The sequence below is a fragment of the Camelus dromedarius genome, chromosome 29 (assembly GCF_036321535.1).
Source record: "Camelus dromedarius isolate mCamDro1 chromosome 29, mCamDro1.pat, whole genome shotgun sequence".
Lineage (NCBI taxonomy): Eukaryota > Metazoa > Chordata > Mammalia > Artiodactyla > Camelidae > Camelus > Camelus dromedarius.
In genome coordinates this window covers 27259380-27280348 of record NC_087464.1, presented here as the reverse complement: position 1 = coordinate 27280348, position 20969 = coordinate 27259380, and the positions used below count along the sequence as shown (strand labels likewise).

The 20969-nt window shown below is 58.6% G+C and overlaps 1 protein-coding gene across 1 annotated transcript in view; it reads right to left on the bottom strand.

Annotated features, from left to right (window-relative positions):
• ANP32A (acidic nuclear phosphoprotein 32 family member A) overlaps nt 1-20969 on the bottom strand; it is a 33784-nt gene that overhangs the window by 12428 nt on the left and 387 nt on the right. The window lies entirely within an intron of this gene.

Below are 20969 nucleotides of genomic sequence, written 5' to 3'. Positions count from 1 at the left end.
GGAAGGCCGTGGAATCAAGCACGTAGCTTTCCCATTTCTGCTAACAGGCAGTTATTCTGCAGCCTCAATGGTAGCTAAGACTCAGGTCTCTGTATCTCTTAAAGACCTTTTAAAATCTTAACTCAGGGGCAGGGTCCCACCTTCCTTTAAAATAAAAAAAATAAATCTCTCTTAAGAAAAAAGCATCTGAGTGCCTGGATTTTGTCTGCACCCCACAACAGAGCTCTGGAGGCGCAGGCGAGAGCACATGGCCGCAGGAAGGCAGTGACGCCATCCTTATTATTTTAGGGAACCAGGCAAGGCGGGCTGGCTCGCTGCAGCGGTAATTAAGCTGTCGGTAGGCAGGGCCGGGGTAATAGGCTAAGCGCCGGCTGGGGGAGGCCCCGCATTAACATAACCCTGTGACTGGCTCCCTGGCTGCCTGGAACCTGCTTCCTACCTCCCCCCACAGGCACAGGGAGGACTCAGTTTCTGCCTTGCCAAGACAGAGGAGCTGGTTCCACTGCAGATGCCTCCTCCGGCCAGATAAACAGACCTGGGCTTTGGGCTTGTCAGATGGGCCTGTTTCGCTATGAACCCTGGTGGAGCTGGGGCCTTTCCCTAACATTATGCCTTTGCTTTCTTTCCCTTAAACTTCATTCCTCCCTCCTGGCCAGTCTAGATTCCATTCCAGTTCAAGGACTTGTCAGTTCCACCTCCTGCAGGAAGCCTTCCCTGATTGCCCTGCCCTAGCTCTGCAGGATTTAAAAGCAGGATTCCCAGAAGGCTGCTGGGGGGAAAGTAGAGGAGTGGGGTGCACTGAGGTCAGGGAGAGCTGAGGGTTCTGGAATTGGTGAATGACATGATCAACAGAAAATCTAGCAGGCTACACCTTCTAAATGGTTGTCCCTTCCTACCTTCAGTGGGTACCAGAAACTGAAGAAGCAGGAGGTGGAAGCAGGGTCCCAACAGGTCGTGTTGAGTGGTGACCGGGAGAAGGAAAGGATACAAGAAGCGCGGAGGTGTGGAGCAAAGGACGCTTGCCAGGCTGTCTGATGACCCGGACTGTGGGGCCCACGCTGCCACCAACTTGCTGTGTGCCCTGGGGGAGTCACTGTAGTCTTCTCCAGGCCCCTCATCTGGATAATGGAGCCTGAGCACAGACCTGAGATCCCTTCCAGTTCCAAAGTTCTGTGGGCCCACCCACTTTTCGTCCCACTCCACCTCCAAACTCAAGTCACTGTTCCCCAGAAGAAGGTGGGAGATTCCACAGGCCAGAGGAGCCCAGGATCCACCGTTGAGGGACGCCAGGAAGGAGATCAGGGACACTGGGCAATTATCCCAGATAATTACTGAAAAGCGAAAATCAATCATGTCTCTCAAAACACACAGGATCACAGTGACAGCCCCCAGGGCTCAAGGTGCTGGGGTCCAAATGTGGGAGCCTGACACCACCCCGTCGGCTGCCTGCCACCTCACTGGACAGTGGGGAGCAGGCGCCTCAGCTCCTGGGGTCCTACTGCCCACTCTCCTTTCCTGTGGTCCATAAAAACCCACACCATCCACAGTGATCCAGGAGCCACAGCTCCGGCCTCACACAGGAGGAGAGCCCCGAGGACACTGAAGAGGAAGGCCTGGGGAGCAGACGGCGTTCCCCCTGGGCAACCTTCCTAAAATGCTGCTTTGATCGGGTCACTCCCTGTGGACGAATCCAGACAAATCAAATGCAAATCCAGAAGGGATTCCCAGCACCCCCCACCCATCAATGCTCTCTGACTAAAACCCTATGCTCTCTTGTCAAGTCTGCCCTGCCTCACCCCTCTGCCAGCCTCCCTGACTCGCAGCAAACACGTGACACCATCTGCACTTCTTACGGTTTACGAAGCCCTTTCCCAGGCGTCATCTTTTTGAATCCACAGACAACTGGGACCCCACTCGTCCTACCCCGCCCCAGGGAAATCTCCCCGTCCCCCGGCTTGGCCGCGGGACCCCTGGCAGCCTTTCTTCCTGTGGTCTCTCCTCCAAACACAGCCTTGCTAAGGTCTGAGGTCTCAGTGCCCTCTCTCCACTTCCGTGCCCTGCCCAGAGGGGCTGGCTAAGTGGTCAAGCTGGACCAGGTCACTCAAGCTAGAGGAAAGGATGGAGCAGGGGAAGGCAATGGCTCTGACCCCTTATTTGCTTTCGGAAGCAAAGCACCCCACTAACTCCATTCTCGGACAAATAAACAAAAAGGTACAAAACTGGCTTCCAGGGCCCCCCGGGCCAGCTGCCTGATATGGCTGATCTGGGCTCCTGAAATCAATTTCTGGGATTTAAACCCAGCTGGGCTGGGACCACTTATGGAAATCCCAGTGGAGTCCCGAGTCAGCCCAGGGTCTCTGCAGTGGGTGTGAACGGCGACAGCCACCCCCCCCCCCACCCCCGTCGACCAAGGGGAAGAATGGTCCGCAAAGCAGAAGTGAATTCATTTGCTCGGCTTCACCATGCGGAGATCACGAGCCGGCAGTTCACAGCCTCTGCCCAGCCCATCTCGGAGGACACCACGCCGTCCAGACTCAGACACTTCCCACAGCCCTAGGAGGGGCTCCTGCCGAATTTCCAGTTGGCTTTACAGGAGTGCTTCAGAGAACTACAGGACCGCAACGTCGCCGCCTCTGGGGACCTGCTCCATCCAGCCCAGCTCCCAGGGCAACTGACGGAGCCGGGTGGAAACCGACCCAGTGATTCGCCCAAGGTCGCAGGGCTAGCCCACCGTGGAACCAAGCCTGGGGCCACTCGCAATCTCCTAACTTAGGCACCCCAAAGTCACCGGTGTCCCCCTGGGGGGCTCCCCAAAGCAAGAGGAAACAGGAGGAAAAAGAACACAGCTGCTAAAGAAAGAGCCCCAGGCCTGAGCCCCGCCCGCCCCCGCCAGCCTCCCCACACAGCCCAGCAGGGCTGGAAGGCAGAGGAGGGCGGACAGGCTAAGTGGCCTCGGGGAAGAAACCCTCGACCTTGGCCTCCCTCCCTGCCACCTCTACCCAACTGACAGCCGCTCTGCAGTGACAGCCGCAGAGCAGACACACCAGTGGTGATGCCCGGGCATCCAAGCACCGACCGGAAACCGCTGATCTGGCAGAGGGGGAACTAACCCTGCGAAAGAACCTAAGGCTGGGGGCTGAAAGTCTTTTCTGTCCAAGACCACAAAACAAATGAGCCAAGGGTCACACATAAGGAGCAGTTTAATCTCCTTCTCCCTTAGAGAAATGAGATGTGCAGCTTGCCTCAGTCTGAAAGTTAAATGCTCGTGGCACGAGTGCTGGTGACGGAGGTGAAGAAATGCTGGGGAGCAACGCTGCTGCCATGTGCCCCTAGCTGGGGGGGGGGCAATGGAGTGAGAACAAGGGAGGACGGTGAAGCGAGGGGCCGCCGCGGGGACGGACAGGGACGGGACAGACACCGGGGGACGGACACAGGCAGTCCCAGGCAGAGACAAAGTGAGAGGCTCTGTGGGCTCTGCCCCCTTCCCGAGCTCCACCCGCTTCACCTGGGTCCTGGGACAGACCCTCACCTGCATCTGCTGGGTTTTAAAACCCGGCACAGGCTGAGTTCACTGCCCTTCGCAGATCTACAGCTGCTTTAATCTCAAGATGCTAAAAACAAAGACAAAACAAAAAATGAAGACCTTTCTGATTCCTGAAGAGTCAGGGAGGGGCTGGAAGCACAGGGATCACAAGGGAAGGGGCCCAGCGGCCTCGCTCTGCAGCGGAGGCTCGCGGAGCAGGCCCTGCCCGGGTGGCCAGCACAGACAAGGCCATCCCAGGCTGGGTGACAGGAGTGACGGGGGTGGATCGAGGGTCCTCGGTCAGGGCTTCAGGATGGGACCAAACATTAAATTCTGACACCTGAAGCAGAACTTGAGGAAGGCGCCGGAAAACCATGACCCTGGAGAGCAGCGGGAGGAACTGGTGATGTTGAGGCTGGGGTGGGGGGTACTCCTGGGGGCTGTCTTTCTCCAACTCTGAGCGGGGAGCCGTATGCAAACAAAAGTACACTTATTCTGTGCTCTCCAGAGGCTCAGGAGCCAAGATCTGGGTGCAGGAATTACAGACAGGCAGTTGGTGGCCCAGCGTAAAATGTAAGAGGGTGAAGACCCTGGACGGGGGACCTGCCTGGTCCTCCTGGGGACAGCTGGGTGGCGGTGACAGGGTTTGTGGAAGAAGGGAGGAGAGGGGCACTGGCACAAGGACGGGGGGAGGCCGCTGTCGGTCACACGCACCCAGACACACGACGGCACAACCAGCCGGAGTGGCGGCAGGATGGCGGGTTTCGCAGCGGCGGAAGCCAGAGCTGTCTGGACCACAGCAAGAGGGTTAGGGCCCAGGACTCCACCGCAAGCGGGGGGGTCTCACTTGCCCTCCTCAGAGGAAAGAGGAGCTCCAATCAGGACTGTGCTCACCCAGTGCTTCCAGGTAGAAACGGGCCTTGGCCACACCCCGGGGAGGACCCCGGGCAGAGGTCTCGCTGGTCGGTGCCTGATCCAGGCTTTACCGCTCAGGAGCTGCGTGGCTTTGGGCAAGGCTTCACGGAGACTTAGTCTCCTCGTCTGTAAACAGGAGGAGAACCCCTACCAACCCCACGCATCTCCGTGGGACCAGGTGCGATCCATCACGCTGTCCCGGAGGGGCCCGGGAGGAGTTTCACAAGCAAGTTTCTTACCCCAAGCTTGGCACCCCGGGGAGCAGAGAGGAGGGTCACGTCGCTCTGAGCCCCCACACCGCCCTGCACTTAGCTCACAGAACATGTTCGCTGAACTGAAAGGCATTAAAAATAACCTGGGAAGCACTCTGCCGTTTTTCCTTCCTGTTAAACCGCAGCAGTTTGCCAGGTGCTCCAGAACACCCCTCTTCACTGCCACCCTCCACGCTGGGGCAGAACCACCCGAGTCACACCGGGATGGGGTGCTGAGAGGACAGCCTCCCAGGACGGGGACAGGAGTGGCTGACGCCTCTGCAGAGGCCCCCGGTGCTCTGTGTCCCCCAGGCTCTGTCAAACGGCCTGAGCTGATCCGGGTCCAGGCCACCGACGGACCACCCCAGGACAGGTTCAGTGGCCCCTGGAAAAGCCCGCGAAAGCAGAGACACAGCACACACAACACACACAACTTACACGACATGCCGCTCCAGACGACGCCCCCCTACAGATGGGGACACTGCAGCCCAGAGACACAGAACAGCCAGGTCAAAGCACTTCTGTTATTCTTTTCTTTTTAATTTTTTAAATAAGTAACATCCAATCTCATGGTTTCAAAACCAAAAAACCGTAAGATACACAGTAATGCTCTCTCCCTTCCTGTCCAGTTAACCATCTCGCCCATTAAAGTTCCTCCCAGAGTTTGTTTAAACATATACAAGCAAATTCAGAATCTGATTTCTCTCTTTTAGCCCGAATTAGCAAGTCGCATCCTGATCTTTGCCTCGCCTTTACTGCGCGAAGTCTGCGTGACACGTAGCGCACAAAGCCTTCCTCACTCCCCATTCGCATCGTGTTCCCTTGTGTGAACGCGCCACCGTTTTTCTTAACCAGTCCCTCAGCGATGCGTGCCTGGGTTACTTCCAATCTTCTGCTGTAATAATGTCATGACGTAGAGAGGCTGGCGCACGTGTCACTGTGCCTTCACCCAGCTTGCTAACTAACCAAGGTGTGGGCATCAGACCGCACTCCTGACGTGCAGGGCGGCAGAGACCTGGACTCCCACGGTCTAACGGGCTCGCCACCGCACCCGTGGACAGCCGCCTCACCTCCACCCAGCCAGCACTGCCACTCAGCGCCTTCCACGTGCCAGGCCCTGCACCAGGCTCCAGGACAAACCATCCTTGCCTTCTGCCCCCAGAGTGTCCAGTCTGGGACAGAAAGGCAGAAGGGACCGCTGCAACACACAGGGGCAAGTTCAATGCGCCCTGAAGGCCATCTGACCTCCGGGGCCTGTCTCCCTGTCTGGTAACGGGTGGCCACACCTGCACCTCTGGGGTGTTCTAAAGGGTCAAAACCTAATGCTTGCCAAGGACCCGGCGTGAAGCAAGGCTCGGAGCAGGCGCTCATCAAGGGCTGAGCCTAACTCTTGTCCCAGACGAGGCCTTGCTGGTGGCAAGGGTGTTGCAGGCAGCGCGCATGGCACAGCCCCGCCCGGCCAACAGCACCCTCCTCACGGACAGATGGCATGAACTGCTGGTGCTGGAGGCAGCACCCAAGCCCCTGCTCACATCTCAGCCCACCTGTATCGGACGACTGGGCCTTCTCCCACTTTCCAGGCCCTTTCGTACGTCGACGTATCCTGCGTTTGTTTCTCATCTGTGTGGGGAAGCCTCCGCGTTTGAAGTACAGACACGTGTTTATTACGGAGAATAAACCCAGACGCATGTTCACTAAGACCCCGGCACAGAGAGGCCTGGAGAGGCCCACGGAAAGCTGCTTTGCTGGGGTCTCCCTGCGCTGCAACGTGATTACCTGCAGGAGAAGACCGAGCCCCGCGCGACTACGCTCACTCTAGAGCGTGCTCTGTTCAGCAACGGAGCGCTTTCGAAAATCAGAGATTCTGGTATCGCCCGTTTCACTCTCCTGGGGGAACGAATGCAGCAGATTTTACAGCGAGAGGAGAAAGAAATGGAAGGCAGGGGTCTAGCGTGTTTCCACATGCTGAGCAGCCCCCAGGCAGCGGGGAGGAGGCACAAGGTTGCGGTGAAGGCGGGAGGCTCCCCGTGCTGCTCTGGAGCCGAAGCCCTGGCTTTGCACCCGGCACTGCTCCTCAGTCCTACGTGACCTTGAACGGCCCCTCCACCAGCCTTCTGGGCCTCAGTTCCCTCCTCTGTCGCAGTGGGAACAGTCCCATTCACTCTGTAGCATTTCTGGAGAGGTTAAGTAAGAACAGATCTGGTGCCTGCCACACAGACACTCAACAGTTAAAAACCAACAAAATTCACAGAAAAGATACTCCTTTCTCTCAATATTTAGCAAAAACGTGAAAATCTAGGGCCTTCCACTTAGAAGCTCAAAGCCGAAGGGGAGGCATCAAATTATCCAGCCCCCATGACAGTGGGAAGCCGGTTTCCTCACAGGCTGATTAATGAAGTCTTCCTTCACCAGAAGCTCCTTTCACATTCCTGCAAGACACCTGGTTCTAGATGAAAACTATCAGCCGCTAAGGCTCATCCTGGTCCTCGGGAGAGGCGGGGCACGGCTGGCCTTGTGACCCGACTAACTGTGGGCTTCTCCTCCTAAAATAATCCCCGGGGCCTGAGTCCCGCCTCAGTGCCCTTCACCGGAGGCTCCGGCAGGGTCTCCCTCGCTCACCCAGAGGCACCTGGCCCCCAGACTAGGTGGGAGGGCCGGAAAGGTCCACATGGAACCCAAAACGCAGCCACAGCGTCCTTCAAGAGCCTGCCATTTCAGGAAACAGCACGGAGCGGGGCTCCCACTGGGATAGGCCGTGAGGGGCTGAGGAACCAAGCCGGGGCCGCGTCTCTGCCTCAGCTCCAGGTGCCGAGCCCACGCCTGGCGGGCGGACTGGCAGGTACAGGTGTGTTCCTGCGCCCCGCTCCCCGCACACCTCGCCAGAAAGGAGAAAACCCACTGTCGGCAATAAACGCAGTTTGGAAGTGCACGTCTTTCAAAGTGCAAGTCTTAAGAGGATAATAAAAGGCACCCTGGGATGAAGAGGCAGAGGGTCAGCTGGCCTGGGGAAACGCCTGAGGTTGAGAGCAGAGAGTCCTGGCCAGTTACAGTCTGCCACTCTTTCGTATCATGTCACCTTTCCAATTAATCAGCTCATGAATTCACGTCTTAACCTCTCAGGGCTTCATCTTGCTTCTCAGCAAGAGGATCCAGAGGTACTTCCTGATCAGACATTCATTCTAAGGCTCTGGCTCATGGGGGCCGGAAGTCCAGTGCAGGCACTCGAGTCTGTGCTCAAATGCCACCTCCTCAGAGAAGCCCTCCTGGACCGCCTGTCCCCTTGACCACAGCTTTATTCACAGGACTTTCACCCCAGCAGTCATGCCTCTGCTTGGCTTACTGACCGTCTCCCTCGATGAAACGGAAGCCCCGTGTGGGCAGCCTGCATAGCGGTCCTGTCCTGTTCACTGCTGTAACTAGAACGCGCAGAGCAGAACCCAGCACGTGGCGGGCAATCAACCTGTGAAACTGAATGACCCTCCACAGTATTTTCAGTCTGCAGAAACCACGCCCATAACTCTGGTTAACATCAGGCACTCACTGGCCACTGCCGCTCACCATCGGGGACAGACGCGGCTGTCACAATCCTCCGGGGGCCAGCGAGGCATGCGGTCAACACGTCTGGCTTCGGGCCCCGCGGGCACCCCTGACCAGCATCCAGACCTCGCTGGAGTCTCTGGCCGCGGGTCAGAGCCGCAGGTGCTTTTCCACTCCCACAGCCGACCGTGCTAGGCGGCCACTCCCAACAGTGACCACACTGGCCGCTAGAACCGAGGGGGGTTCCTGAGTGTCTACAGAGGCCAAGTGAACCAAGTCCCCCTTGCATTTAAGAGGCGGGCATTCCATCTCTGCTCCCAGACCTGCTGCTCTAGCTACCCACCCCGCAACCCCGCCGTGGGCCCTCCCCTAGGAGAAGCCTCCCCAGACTCGGACACACCTGCTCACTTATCCAAGACACACAAAGGCGTGTCTGCAACGGAGATGCAGACTAGATGGGGGCTCAGAGGACCACTCATTAAGGCAGCACGCCAACCTCTGCGGAGGCGTCTCCAGGCCTCCCAGACAGAGAGCTGGGAGCTTCACTTGAGTCCCCACCTGCCCCGCCAGGCTGCACCGGGGTACCACGAGCCTCCAAGGGGAAGGTGAGACGTGCGGCGGTGGAAGGAACGCCCCGGCGACTGTGCCGACGGTTCCTGGCCCTCCCTGCGCCAGTACAGCCAGGCAGGAGGCTGGAGGCCACGTGACATCCTCACAGCGCCTTCCGATGCACCCAGCTGCAGGGGAGCTGGGCTGGGCTCAGTAAACCCTCACCACTGCCTTCTGGCAGAGGAAGAGTCACTGACCGAGCCTAGGGAAAGAGGGGCCACAGTGCACACCCCACAAAGGGGGTCCCAGAAGCAGCAGAGAGGGGAACACTGCAGCATGACCTTCAGTCCTGGGGACTTCCGCATCTTGACATCCCCTGGGATGAGCGCAGTTTGCTCTCCTTCTGGTGAGTCAAGGAAGACTTCCTGGAGGAGACCTCTCAGGAGCTGCCTGGATGAGCGATAATGGCCTGAGAGGCGCCGGCCAAGAGTTCTGCAGCCAGGAGGGACACTGAGAGGCAGGAGGGCCTCCTGGCACAGAGCAAGCCAGGCCGAGAGCCCCAGCCCCCAGCCACGACGGGAAGGGCCTGGAGGCGGTGTCGGCGGCTTGGCTGCTGTCGCTCCAGCCTCACCTCAACGAGAAACCAGAGGCTCTGTTGCTTGCCTGGGGCCCCTCTTGCCTTCTCCTGCTTGAGCTGCTCCCAGTGAAGCCCCCGTCCGAGGTAGGCAAAGACAGCACCTGCAAGGTGTCCTCCCCCTGCACACAGGCGCAGACACTGAGCACAGCCCTTCCTCAGCGGGGCCGCATCCCCCCCTCGTCCCAACAGCTCGATCCAGCTGGGCTGGCCAGAGTCCAGCAACCTTCAGGGGCGGTCCACAGCACACACCTGGCACAAACCTTACTGCTCTAGTCCTGGCCACAGCCCCTGGGATGAAGGGACCAGTGTCTGTCACCATTTTACAGACGGGGCAACTGAGGCTGCAAAGGGTGCCCTGCCGGCTGTCCCCCCGCAGTGGGACACAGAAGGCCCCCGCACGGCCCACCACGCCTGACCACAGGGCCCTGTACAGTCCCCTCCTTTTTACCAAATGCCCACTGGCCTCTCAGTTCCTTTGAGATCGAGGATGGGCCAAGTCCAGTCTTGCTCAATGAATCCCACCCAGCTTTCAGCAGCGTCCCGAGACACGAGTAAATGGAAGTGCCGAACAGGATGAGTAGGAGTGTGGCACGTGTGAAGTCCGTGTGGCCAGGGCGGCGAGTAGCTGTGGAGGCCAGGCCAAGGCCCGGCCCTGCGCCCGTTTCCCTTGCTCCCCTTCCCTCCGGCCCGTCCACTTGGCTCACGTCTTCCCGCCCGCCGTGAAGTCCTGCACCCTGGCTCCACGCGGCAGCTCCCCGCCGTGCTGCGGCGCGCACTTCAGAGCGTTCTGAAAACCCACAGGCCGGGCACCACCTGGGGAGGCTGATTCGGTAGTTGGGAAGAACCTGGGAATTTCTTACAATGCTCCCCTGGTGGTTCTGATACACAGCTGGGTTGAAACCTGCCTTCCCGACCGCACGCCTTCCCTCCCGCCTGTGTGCTGTGTCATGTGTGCCTCCCCGTCTACTGCAGAAACTGGCAACGGCGTCTTTCTTAAAGTCCACCGGCAACGCGGACACTCAGGAGCGTTCCTAAGACTCCCTGCGTCCACCTGGACGCTATGCACGCAGGCCAGTGGGCTCCTCTCAGCCTCCCTCCCCAGCCACACCACTTGGGTCCGTTGGTGAGGCCAACAGCTCGGGTGAAAGCTGGTTACACTATGTGGGATGAGTTTCTCCCGGGATGCAGGCCCCCAAAGAAATCTACAAACAATCCCTTTACTGTTACAGGATCTTGTCTCCACCCTGCCACCCCCGCACACACATGCGTGCACACACACATACACACTCACCTCCCCTTCCCTTCTGCAGGAGGCAGCAGAAGCCACCACCGCAGACCTTCTGGGCACTTCTGCCTGCGGAGTTCCAGCGTAACTTTGCTGAAGTGCCCCACACAGAAACACCAGTGGGTCTCCGTCCCCCAGGTCTCCCTCTGGCCCTCCACTCCTGCTCGTGCAGCCTGCCCAGATCCAGCTTTCGACTTCTTTCCAGCCGCGGGATAAGGAGGAAAAAGCCGCCTCCCCCTGCCCTGACCACTGGAACCTGGCTGGTGGAACCCTCTCACTGGCACTTCTGGCCTTTCCAAGCGTCTGCGGGAGCGGCCTGGGGGTTGGTCTTCCTGGACCCTAAGGGACGACCTGGGGGGTGGGGGTGGGGGTCTGCACACTAGGCATCACCCAGCTGCCACGCAGCAGTGCGCGGGGTTCGCTGGGAATCCCAGGCAGACCCCTGGCTACTCATCAGAGAAGGGTTACGAACGCGCTCCACTCCCACCCATCAGCACCAGGGCTGAGGAGAGCTTGAGAAGGCCCAGGCACTTCTCGCATGGCATGACCTTTCATAACCAAATTAAAAATAAGCAGTTCACTGGAGGAGTGCTCTCCTACGTGGATCATTCCCAGACAACCCACCGGGGTGCAGGAACAAAATACTTGGACTTTTAATATTTTGTAACTTACCCTTTTAAAAGTTCTTTGTGTGAAGTTCTACAGCGTGTGTATTTTATGGCGTGTATGTGAATAATCTGTAACCAAAAAGTAGACAAACTGGGACTGGGGTTCAGGTACAATTTTTCACTGACATGGGGTATAAAACCCAGAAGAGTGTGAAGAACACTGGGCCGGGACAGCGTGCGTCAGCCACCCAGAGGCAGGAGCGCGTGCCGATCCAGGCGAAAGCTGAGGACACCAAACCGTGGCTTCGTGCTTGGCTCACCAGACCGCGGGCTCCTTCCCGCAACCCATCGGTCTACAACGCCCGACACGTGCCCGGTGCAGTGCTGAGCGCCGAGGGCACACAGCGACGGCCCACACCGGCCCCTTCAACCGTCCAGCCTCCCAGACCCTGGGACAGAGATGCTAACTCAAACGCTCACCTGCAGGAATGTCTAGTTACAAACTGAAGCGCTCCGAAGGACCTTCTATGAGAGTTTTAGAACAGGAGAACAGACCTAGAGCTGAGGAGGGTGGTGGATGAAGGAGACCGTGCAGACGATGGCCGTTCAGGAGGGGACGGGGCAGCAGCAGCGCAGAGCGGACTGAGCGCACGACCGCTGGTGGCCGAGGCCAGCGCGGCGGGAAGGAGGTGAGGAGAAAGAGGAGAGTGAAAGGCAGTGCACGCAGGGCCTCAGTGGTCCTACTATGGCTGTGGACTTTACCCTAAGGACAATGGTGTGTCTCAAGTCCCGGTAACAGGATTACACCTGCATATCCGCACGTTCATTCTGGGTGAAGCTTGAAGCACGGCCCCACGGGGGGCTGTGGGCAGGGAGATGGGCCGGAATGCAGTGGGGATGGTGTTTTGAATTGACAGAGTTTGTGATGGGCAGAAAGAAGATCACGTGTGTGTGTGGCGGGGGGGGGGCTGGAGGAAGACACAGAGGCCAGGGGTTCCCTTTGGACATGCCGAACGTGGGGCACGTCGGGGACACTCAGGTGGAGACACTGGGTGCGAGGGGCCAGGCTGGGGACGGACACGTCAGACCCCAGGCAGCACATCACACCTGCAGCTGTCGGTGAGGACGGGCAAGGTGGTGCAGGGAGGAGCCCAGAAGACAGAGCTCAGGGCCTGGCCTGACTGAGCCCCCTGCCCCATGGCTGCAGGGAGGAGGGGCAGAGGACCCCAGAGAGGGCGGTGTGGCCAGGCCTGTGGGAGAAACCCTGGAGAAAGGGAGAGGAAGAACCTCATTAAGGTGAAGAGTCGTGTAAGACTGAGGCTGCCGGGATCCGGAGCCATTCCCAGACTGAGGAGGCCGAGGCGTGAGCGACGGCAGGGGAGGGAGAAGGTGGTCAGAGACAATTCAGGAAGTACAAGAGAGAAGGCCAGTGTCTCGAGTGACAGAAGAATCAAGGCGAGTCTCCCATTTACTTTAAGCTGGGAAAGACACCCCAAGCTCGGGAAGGGCCCAAAGGACAGCAGCCAGGTGCCGGGGGAGGGGCAGGGCAGGCAAGCCCAAAGGCCCACTGGGCCGGGGCAGCTCTGGCCTGGGAAGTGAGCCTAGGCAAGCAGGCGCTCCCACCTCCTCTGGGACGGGGGAAGGTGGCCGGCGGGAGGGAAGGGCTGTGGTGGGCAGTTTGAGGAGTAGAGTCTGAAGCAGCTGCTGAAAGTGGCTGCCCAGGAAAGGGGGGGCTGCGTTCCCCCCTCAGCAGAGACTACCTGGCACCCACTCCGGGCCTGCTCCAGGACACGGTGATGCCACAGCCACGCTGGACCGAGACGCAGCACCCTTGCTGGTGGGGAAGAACTTCCGGTCAGTCTGCATCTCTACCTTCTGATCCCTTTCCCCATTGAAACAAATGTTACTTTTTGATAAAGTGTGACTGTTGACAATGTAAACTTTTTTCCTTTTAAGTGAATGCCAACTGCTCCAGCGGAACAGACCATAATAACCACACCATCTAACATTTATTGAGCGCTTACTGTGTGCCAGGCACCACTGCATTGTCATTTTACAGACAAGAGGAAAGGGCTTGCCCAGGGCCACGGCTGAAGTGGGGGAGACAGGCTGCACATGGGGTCAGTCTAGGGGGAAGCAGAGGTCGAGTGCACTCCCCCACAGCCCTCTCTTCCAGGCTGGAAAACGTGCGAGACCCCAGGCACACTGAGGGACACAGGGCATCGTGTGACGATACGATGGGAGAGTGATGGGGGGAGGAACACGCCGAGGGCCACAGGCATAACCAGGAAACCTGGCAGGCATCCCATCCAGGGTCAGAATTTAGGATAATGATTTCATAGTTTGAGAAGGTCTGGGTCAGGAGAAAGCTTCAAGTGAGGAAGAGCAGCTTGAGAGCACGAGACCCAGAGATGAGCGGGCTTACAAGCAGGGGGAATCACTCCTGACCCTCGGTGGAGAGATTTCACAAGCTGCAAACAGCACCCCCTCATTCCCCCAAAGCAAATCACAAAATATTTCAGTGAAGGAACCTTAATAGTCATCTTTTAATGTCTCTCAAACATTACCAAGTAATGAAATCAATTATGAATTATGGGTCAAAGCCAGCTTTTTTGTTAAATAGACTACGGGAGTGAACCGCCAGTTTTCGGGCAGCCTGTGTCGCGCCTGCACACTGGGCAAGCGGTGTGAGGCGTTTCTTGCCACAGGAAGGAAAAGTTTCAAAGTCCCTGATCTCCTCAGCACCCCCACTTTAGAGAAAACAGAGGGCCCCGAGAGGCCGGAAGCACTGGCCCACAGTAGCTGACAGCAGAGCCGAGGACAGCGCCCACGTCTCCAGCGGTTCTCTGGCAACCTCCTCGCCAACCAGCATCTCCAAACACCACGTCCTCTGGGAAAGACAGCCCAGACGTGAGTCCGCCTCGGAGCGGGCGGCCGTGGAGTAAGTCACCTGCCCTTCCAGACCCGCTGCCTGGAGCAGCTTGCGGTAAAGGTGGATGAGGGCACTGGGGCAGCTGTGGAACTGAAACACAGTAAATTTGAGTGAAGAGCAGGGCTGCAGGGCGTGGCGGGGCTGGGGGCGCCGGACGGGGCCTGCCGCGGCGGAACAGGCACCTCATCTCGCTTCACAGGCTTCATCGGGACAACTGGGTCTGGGAAGGGGGCCCAGGGCCACAGGGCCTGGCCCATCCAGCTTCAGCCCATTTCATTAAATGAGAAGTTCTGAGTAACAGATGCCTTCACAAGGCTCCGTCCGTGCCAGACTCCATCTCTTTACTGTTGGGTATTTATCACATGTCACATATTCCAACGTAACACAGACTCAGAGTCGGGTCCGCCTTCTCTCCTTGCTTGGGGGAGGCAGGCAGTGCTGAGGAGGAACTGGTGGAGGGTACTTCTTAGGATTCTAAAGAACTAGCTAGAGCAGGGGGTGGACAGGCCAAAATGTGTCTCCTGGAGGGGGTAGGGCATGCAGTGAACACCTGGAAGGGTGTCCCCCCCACCCCGGACACTGGAATAACAACGCACCTTCTCTTCCCTAAGTCAGAATTCAGGACAAGCAACCGGGCTCGGCTGCCCAGGGCTCAGCAAGCAGCACACTCTGTGCTCCTTCCCCGCGACACACGGAGGGACAAGGGGCGGGGACAGCGGCAAGGAGACCAGGGAGTACCCCGCACAATCTCCTTGAAGGACCACCGACAGCCCCGAGGTTCTTCATTTCAGTGTGCTGTAATTAATAAGCAATGAAGCCCCGGGTGACCAGTCCCAAAGCTGTCAGATGCATGTGTTACAATAAGGACCTTAGTGTAAGCCTAGAGTTAAGTCACCTTGAAGCGGGCGGTGCAGCGGCTGAGAGGGAACGGGGCCTGTGGGTGGCTGTCCTTAAAGTACAGGCCACAGTCATGGGGACCAGGACTCGCCCCCTTGGGTTTACCACCTCTTGCCCTGGCCTGGCCAATCTTGTATCCGTTCCTTCCACTAACCAGCTCAAGCACGGAGGCCAGGGCAGAAAGAAGGGCTCCAGAATTCAAGGCCACTGTACAGCTGCTAAGTCCCCAGGCGACATGCAGGTGCGAGAGCAGCAGGCCCCAGCTGGGGGGCCCAGCATTATCACATAGTCTTCAGTGAACTGCGCTCTGAGGGTCTGGCACCAGCCACACAGCAGGTGCACAGCTACTGCACCTTTCAGGCCTCCAAGCTCCTTCCCTCTAGCTCGGAGAAGACATCTAAGACTTAAGGGTAACCATTTAACTGCAAGATACCCACAAACCTTTTGAAATATTCCGAGTATGCAAGAAAAAGGGTTTCGGTTGGTTATACAAATAACTTCTGGCTAGAAGGGGTGTTCAATTTTACACCAGCAACACATATGATTTCTCTTCTTATGGATGTTCACAGGTGAGGCCAATTTCCACTAGACGTTAACTAGTTAGAGGGCACACATGAAAGAACTTGGGAAGGTTCCTAAAGCACCACCCAAAAGAACGGCCTGCCACATGCTTAATAAACCAAAAACAAACAGAAAAACAGATCCCAGGGTCCCTTCCCATAATCTATTAAGCCTGCAATTATCAGACTTTTTCTGTAAAGGGCCAGACAGGGGCAAAACAGACAACATTACACAGACACTTTTATCATGAAAGAAACCAAATTTCCACAATTCTTTTATTGATAAAATTCAAAATATATAACGAGCACAACTTTTTTGGTAATAAAGGCCTAAGGAGACGTGGAATTCTTGGAGGGGGGAAGAGGGGATAACAGCTCACGTAATGGAGATTCAAAGTGTTCCACATCACCAAATTGATTGCAGTGTGTACATGTGCAAATTATTCTTAGCTCATGATACAGAAACAGGCAGCTCACAAAATGTGGCAATGCCTGTGCTAAACCAGTGACTGGGGTGGAGCCAGCAATCTGCCCTGGAAGTGCTCCCCAGGTGACCCTGGTGACGGGCCATGTTCAGGACACAACAGACTACACAATTTTCGAAGTCCCTACTGTCTAGTAGCTAGAGGAGCTCCGGTTCTACGTGGGAGGAGAACCCCACTCTGCTGCCTGTCAGCTGTTCGACCTCCTCATCCAACCTGGATGACTCACCCTCACAGCAGAGACGATGTCACCTGCTTGGCCTACCCTTACAGAGTTGCTGGGAGCATGAAGTGAGATGGTCCTTTAAGTGCTATTGGTCAACTAGGTCCTAGAATCAAGGACAAGCCCATTTTTTGTCTGTGGGTGAAGACTAACAAAGGCGGAAGACGCATTCTGGGCACCATCCCAGGCACGCTGCCTGAGCGGCCCCTGCTTGGCTTCTCACTCAATGTGTCCCCCAAAACCCTGAAGGCCAGATTTGCTTCATCCTAACCAGATGTGAGGTGCTAACCCAAGATCAGGAAGTGTGTGTATGCCTTCCTCCTTAAAATGACAATCCAGGTCTGATCCTGACCACCCACCTCACGGTCTTCAACTAGGAGGCTATCCTGCCTTCTCACCCTCTCACAAGGTGGCACCATCTCAAGGCTGAAGAAGAGAAAGCTCTTCCCCACAGTATCTTACCAATAAGGGTGCTTCAGGGGAGCAGCAGACTGGCTGCAGTGACAGCTTCAAGCCTCGATCTCCTTGTGCGTACCGTAAGGACAGTAACAGCCTGCCTCCCAGGGCTGCGGAGGGGACTGAACCAGCTGCTGGGTGTCGTCCTCCTAGAACTGCGCCAGGCACAGCGTGGGTGCTGTGCAAGCAGCGGCGGCTGCTGCTGCTCTGAGCCCAAGAAGCTCCACGCTGCGCCTCATGGCGCCCCAGTGTCTCTCAGAAAGTAACACTATCACAGACTGAGCACCCGAGGGCCAGATCAGGCCAGTTTTGCTACTGACCCATTAAATGGGATTATTACTCCAGTTTTACAAGTGAGGAAATAAGGATCAAGGAGGCAGGTTAACCTAACCTGCCTGAGGTCACAAGGGCATGTTAACTGATCTTCCCTCTTTTGTGGCAGGAGAAATTCAAACTGAGGCCTGTGTGGCTTCACCACCCAGCTGCACTGCGAAGCCCCCAGGCTCAAACTACCACCCACAGCAGCAATCCAGTAACAAAACATAACTGACTATTACTATGTAGAACTCATGCTCAATTTTCTGCCTCTGGACCCCTGGCAGGCCTGCATAAACTGGAGTCAACATCAGGCTTCTTGAACCCAATTAGGCAGTAAGTCAGTCTGGAAAACACCATGCGATGTATTCCAAAGGTCAAAGTGAAACCCGGCTTCCTGGCAGCTTTGGACGGGCACTGCCATGGAAGCCGGACTGCACGCAGACGTCCACCAGAGTTTAACCAGTGAGCTGCTTAACCAGCACCCATGTCAGCTTTTAAAAAGTCCCAGAGATGCTGGCGACACGATGCCTCGCCTGGCTCTGCAGTTAACAGGCACAAAGGCGATTAGAAAAAGACAACATTTACTTTTTTAAAAACAAACCTCACTCTCTACTCCTTTCGGTTTAGGGTTACATTTACTACAGTAGCTGCCTTTCCCTGGGCAAAAATAAAAGAGGGAGAGGCAGAGGAAGGGCGAGGGGCCCCCCAGCAGCCTGCAGGGCGCCGCAAACCCAGCTGAAACCCGAGCGCGACCTACCTTCCCGGAGCGCCCGGCCCCGGAGGGCGTTTCCCCGGCGCATCGGCTCGGCCCTCCGGGCGAGCGGCTGCTGTCCTGGGCTTCGGTCGTGTGCGCGACCCCCTCCCCTAAAGAAACCTCAAACTTAACCTCTCCCCCCCGACCCTCCTATCAATTCCGCCGAAAGAGCAAACACTCGGGCCATCCGCTCGTCCTCAGGGCCACCTTTCGCCAAGTCTAAAGAGCCCGCAGGAGCAAGGGCGAAATCCTGGCGGGGAGAGGGGCGCGGAGGCAGGGAGCGCGACGGGGGGGGGGGGCACCCGCAGGGAGCACGGCGCCCTCCCGGTGCAACGTCGCCGCGCAGCCCGGGGTGGCGCCTCAGGCCGCGGGCACCGGGAGCGGACCCCATCGGAGCCCAGGGGACAATGGGGGGGTCCCCGGAGAGGGCTCCCCCTGCTGCCTCCACGTCCGGCGCCGTCAGGGCGATAGCGCGAGTCTGCGCCCCCCCCCCCACACAGCGACAACAGCCGCGGTGACAAAATGGCAGCCCGGAGCCTGGCAGTCGTGCCACAGGCCAGCAGGGCCCTGGGGGCCGCCCCTACCCCCAATAACGCCTCGGCGTCCTTCGGGCTCGGCCTCGGACGGGCCCGACCGTTGAAAAACAATAATAAATAAAACACCTCGAGCTCCAGACCCGCTCGGAAGCCGACAGGTCCGCCCGGGGCCAGCCCGGCGCGCCCGCGCCCGCCCGCGCGCACGAGGCCCGCCGCCCGCCCCGCGCCCCGCGCCGCAGGGAGCCCGCGCCCGCACCCGAGCCCCGCGCTCGCGCCGGCCGCGTGGGGGAGGGGCGGGCGCGCGAGGCCGGGAAACATGGCTGCTCGTCCTATTTCGGCGTCGCGGCGTGGCCACCAGCCCCCGGATCAGAGCTGGGAGAGGCTCCGAAGGTGGGTGTGCGGGCCCCGGGGGAAGCGCGGCGGGGAGGGGCGCAGGGGGCGCTCTCCGGGAGCTATTTGTCTTAAGAACGTTTAAAAAAAACCCAGTTCGTCCTCCCCTACCTCTTTTGTCCCTCATTAGCTAGCTTTCTCCCCCCTCCCCAAACGGGCAGAAAGTGCCCCCGCCGCCCCCACCGCGCCCCACCCCGCCGCGAGGCAGGGGGCAGGCGTGTGGGCCGGGAGCCTCGGCGGCGAGGGGGCGAAGCGTGAGAAATCGCTCCCAGTTCGCGCGGCGCGCTCCCCTCCCCCAGCACACACTCGGGAAGTTTAAAGAGCCGGTTCGACCCGCTTTCGATCTCGCTCCCAGTTGGCTAGCAGCGGGGCCAGGGCAGGCCCGGCGAACCGCGCCTCCTCACCCTCCTGCGGCGACCCCGGCCCCTACTTGGCGCCCTTCCCCCTCCGCACAGGGGGCTTCCGGAAAGTACGCGGGAAGCCCGCGGCCCCGGCCCCCTCCCCCATCACCACACCCAGCCCCCGGGTCCTCCGGCCTGGGGTCCAAGCTGGGACGGAATCGGCCGGAGAAAGGCCAACAGCCGGCAAATTGTTCGCGGAAACTCCTGCGTCCTCCGGCGCGCACCCCCTCCCCGCCCTGCGCGCCATAAGGCACTGCACGTCTACAGTCCACAGCTGCGTTATGGTGGGGGCGGGGGGCACAAAAAGGATCTTGTTTTCAAAAGTCTCACTCAGGTTTGGGAGAGGAACTAGAGAAAAGAGGAAGCAAGGCCTGCCTCCGCCGGGGATTCGGGTTTTAACGGGCTGGCGGGGCGACAGGTCGGCGCACAGTGCTACCCAAACTCCCAACTCTGGAACCCTGACCACCGCAACTGGGCGGAGGGGGGTGGTCCTCCCGCCCGCGCTCCGCAGGTCCCGGGAGGCGCCACGAGGGGAACCGGCCAGCATCTCCGCCCAAGACCTGGGGGCTCCTCCGCTGAGTCGCCAACTCACATAAAACACTGTTTGAAAGCAAGAGGGAGACAGAAAGAAAAACGGGCGTTCGAGTAGCCCCCCCCCTCACCTTTCCCCTCCTTGGGGGTGGGCTTTCGCCGGAGACTCGCAGTTCCCATCCGTGTAAGTTTCCTCCGGCCGTACTCCCGCCGCTGCCCAATCGATAACGGCGACGAGGAGGCAGACTCCCATCCCGGAGCTGCGTGAGTGCTATGCCCGCATAAATCTGGACCCAGCCGATACCCACCACGGGCACCAGCTCCGGGCAGCTCGCGTCCGGACAAAGTTTCCCGGGCCGATCTAATAACCGGGCGCCGAACGGCTGCCAAGGAGCCCACCCTAGAGAAAGACGGGCCGGGGGTCGGCGTCGGGAGGCGCCAGGGCTCAAGGCTGGCGTCTTAGGGAGGCTGGAAGGAGAAGGGGCGAGGGGGGACCGGGACGCAGCCTTTGGGTAACTTGCAGCAGCGATCGCGCTAGGTGGGGAGGCGCGGGGATTATCTGTGCCTTTGCACGTTCGAAAATCCCTCCCCCCTCCTTCCAATTTATCCTCTGTTCAGAAGGAAAGGAAGGAACATCAGCATCTGGCCCGAAGGTGGGGTGGAAAGAGTGAGGGAGAAAGAGGAGGAGAGGAAGGGAGGCAGAGAAAGGGAGGGAGGGAGAGAAAGGGCGCGTTCACGAACACTACAAAGTTACAAATATGGCTCCCCCGTCTCTCGCCTCATCACTGCAAAGAAATGAAGACGCACTTTAAACTCGAGCCATTCCCAACTCCGCTGCAGCCCCCTCCCCACGCGCTCTCCCCAGGGGCCTCGGCCCACATTTATCAGAAACTAAACCGGACTCGCGAAGCCCAAAACTTATTGTGTGTGTGTGCGAGCGAGCGAGCGAGCGAGCGAGAGAGGGACAGGGAGAAAGGGAGGGGGAAGGCGCGGGAGGGGGGCGGAAGGGGGATTCATTTATAAAATATAAACCCCCCTTTTTTTGTTGTTAAATCCAGGAGGCAGCCCCTCTTCTCCTCCTCCCTCGTTAATCTTTCCCCCAGACGGAGTCACGGGAGCAGCGAGCTCAGAGGGCTATTTCGCCTCATTCTCTCCGACCCAGCGCGTGCGCCCGCCGGCCCCCG